The sequence below is a fragment of the Triticum dicoccoides genome, chromosome 7B, assembly GCF_002162155.2.
Source record: "Triticum dicoccoides isolate Atlit2015 ecotype Zavitan chromosome 7B, WEW_v2.0, whole genome shotgun sequence".
Taxonomy (NCBI): Eukaryota; Viridiplantae; Streptophyta; class Magnoliopsida; order Poales; family Poaceae; genus Triticum; species Triticum dicoccoides.
The window spans coordinates 552,335,736-552,339,116 of record NC_041393.1 but is presented as its reverse complement, the minus strand read 5'-3'; the positions used below and the strand labels follow the sequence as shown (position 1 = coordinate 552,339,116).

The following is a 3,381-nucleotide window of genomic DNA, read 5'->3' as shown; positions in this document are numbered from 1 at the left end:
ATTTTAGTTTGTAGATCATGGCAATTTTAGTTTTTTTTATGATGGCAATTCCAGTACTTTGACCATGAAAATATTTTTTTTATTGAATCATGGCAATTTTAAGTGCATGTATCGTGTCAATTTTAGTTTATGGTGCATGGCAAGTCTAGTTTCTTAATTCTTTGGTTTATAATATGTTAAAATTGCTTTTAAATATAAAAGAAAATAGTTGAAATATATCATGGCAACTTCAGTGTAAATATCATGGCAATTCATGTGCAATAGACATGGCAACTTTAAAAAAAAAATTCGCCGAAATATATCGATATGAGATCTAGTTTTGAAGATCTCGTCGCAAGGGATTTAATGGTGAAAACGGATCTTCAATCGGATTTTTCATTTAAGAGATAAAACATTTTGAAAACTGAAAATCCAAAAAAATTCTCGCATGCATGCATGCGATGACGTGGCAATCTATTTACATTAGAGACGTGTGGTGCGTCTCCTTTCCCGCCACACGTGTGGCAGTTATCGGGACCCCGAAGAAAAATACAGCCAAGTACATGTATAAATAACCTTGCCAATCGCCAATCATATGGACAAAGCTAGAACCAGCAGATCTAAGAGGGGCAGTCAACTCCGCTCCATCGTCAGCATGGAGATGGCGCAGGCAGCACGAGACCTGTTCACTCCCACCGGCACCACCGTACCGCTCCTTCTGCTCGTCGCCGGCCTCACCGTCATCCTGTACGCCTTGACCGGGCACAGGAGCGGCGGGTTCCGTCTCCCGCCTAGCCCATTCGGCCTGCCCATCCTCGGCCACCTCCACCTCCTCGTGCCGCTGCCGCACCAGGAGCTGCACCGCCTGGCCGAGCGCCACAGCCCGCTCCTCTATCTCCGTCTCGGCTCCATGCCCTGCATCGCCGCCTGCTCCCCGGACGCCGCCCGCGAGGTGCTCAAGACCCACGAGACCGCGTTCCTGGACCGCCCCAAGCCGACGGCGGTGCACCGCCTCACCTACGGCGGCCAGGACTTCTCCTTCTCAGCGTACGGGCCCTTCTGGCGCTTCATGAAGAAAGCGTGCGTGCACGAGCTCCTCGCGGGCCGCACCCTCGACCGCCTCAGCCACGTCCGCCGCGGGGAGGTGGCGCGCCTCGTGGTTTCCCTAGGGCAGAGCGCCGCCGAGGGCAAGCCCGTGGACGTGGACGCCGAGCTCATTGGCCTGACCGGCGACATCGTCTCGCGGATGGTGATGAGCCGGCGGTGGACCGGCGACGACAACGACACCGAGGAGATGCGGAGCGTGGTCGCCGAGACGGCCGAGCTCATGGGCACGTTCAACCTGGAGGACTACATCGGCGCGTTCAAGAACTGGGACGTGCAGGGCCTCGGCAAGCGCATCGACGCCGTGCACCGCAAGTTTGACGTCATGATGGAGAGGATACTCACGCCGAGGGACGCCAAGCGGCGGCGGCAACGCGAGTCTGCCGACTCCGAGGACGGCGGCGAGGGGGAGGGGAAGGACAATAGGACATTCTTGACATACTGTTCGACATGCACGAAGACGCCGCCGCCGAGATGCAGCTCACCAGAGACAACATCAAGGCTTTCATGCTGGTATTACTCGATCTGTTCATCCACGATGCGGTCGAACCGACCTAGTACTGAAAAATCATTAATTGGTGCAGGACATCTTCGCGGCGGGGACGGACACGACGACGATCACGCTGGAGTGGGCGCTGTCGAAGCTGATCAACAACCCGGACGTTCTCCGGAAGGCCCAGGAGGAGATGGACGCGGTGGTCGGCAAGGACCGGCTGGCCGACGAGTCGGACATCCCAAGCCTGCCGTACCTGCAGGCCGTGGCCAAGGAGACGCTGCGGCTACACCCGACGGGCCCGCTGGTGGTGCGGCGGTCACTGGAGCAGTGCAAGGTGAGCGGGTACGACGTGCCGGCCGGCGCGACGGTGTTCGTGAACGTGTGGGCCATCGGGCGCGACCCGTCGTGCTGGCCGGAGCCGCTGGAGTTCCGGCCGGAGAGGTTCCTGGAGGGGGGCACGAACGCCGGGACGGACGTGCGCGGGCAGCACTTCCACATGCTGCCGCTCGGGTCCGGGCGGCGGATCTGCCCCGGCGCGTCGCTGGCCATGCTGGTGGTGCAGGCGGCGCTGGCCGCCATGGTGCAGTGCTTCGAGTGGCGGCCCGCGGGCGGCGCGGACAAGGTGGACATGGAGGAGGGGCCCGGGCTGACGCTGCCGCGGAAGCACCCGCTCGTCTGCGCCGTCGCGCCGCGGCTCCACCCGCTGCCGCTGCCCTGAGGAGCTGTCGCGTCGGGTTTAGGGGAGAGAACTCGCGCGTCGCCTGGCGTTCAAAAAGTCAGAGCTGGGAAAAAATATACGAGTTTTTTCCTGAATGCTGTCCGGTGTCAGTTTGTTTGTCGAGTTAAGGTTTTGTATTACTACAGTAGCTGGAGTACGAATCTCGCATGTGTCGCTTCACTAATTGGTTTGAATATAAAAACAGCTACTTCTCCGATCCATATAATTGTTGCTGTTTTAGGCATCCAACGAGGACTTGCAAATTTTTTTCCACATCCGTTAGCGGCCATGGGAGATTAATCAGCGGACACGAATGTAAAGGCCGCCATCCAAGATCCAACGATATCTTGTACATGTCCGTCAGTAAATTTAAATTCAAATGTGCTTCGCTCCCCACAGCGCGCCGGATCACACCAGCGCTGGATTGCATGCCCGATCACAAAAAAAGGCAAATATGCTTAGTTTTTTACATGTCCGAATCCAAAATAACATCAGTCCGACAATCCATGAATTTCTGCCCTGCCGGACCAGCAATCCCAGTCATCTGCTCCTCGATAAAGGTGGTGCCCTCGCCGCCGCGTAGACTGCCTATGCCTCTGCGTCCGCGTACACCTCCGCCGCGTCCTCATTCTCCGCCACGACCAACTGATCTTTCTGTCGCTGCAACATCTGGTAGCGGAAAGAATGCACGATGATTCTTGCATCAGTATCCAAAGAGTCCACATTCAAGGTCAACATCTTGGCCTCCTCTGCATTGGCGGCGATCTTCACCTTCTTCTCCTCGAGCGCGGCCTTCCTCTCTTCGATCATGGGCCTCCTCTCTTCGAGCTTGAACTTCTTGTCCGTCGCCTCCATCAATAGTTTGAACCTTTTTCGCCAAGATGTCCTCGAACCTCTCCGTCAGCTTGGCCGCCACACCTTCTCGCTTTGCCCTATCCTCCTCCCACTTCTTCCCCTTTCTTCTAACCTTCTTCAGCGGTCCTTAGGTTGGGTCGGTAGGTGTGACACCCTAGATTTTGCCCTTTTTCTTTTTCTTGGATTTGTTGGATATTTGTCAACTCTTTAGACTTGCTGTCGGGTTTAT

General features: G+C 55.9%; 1 pseudogene; it reads left to right on the top strand.

The window, feature by feature from the left end:
* The first annotated feature begins 625 nt into the window (after positions 1 to 625).
* On the top strand, positions 626 to 2,443 carry LOC119341313 (annotated as a pseudogene).
* Positions 2,444 to 3,381: the final 938 nt, after the last annotated feature.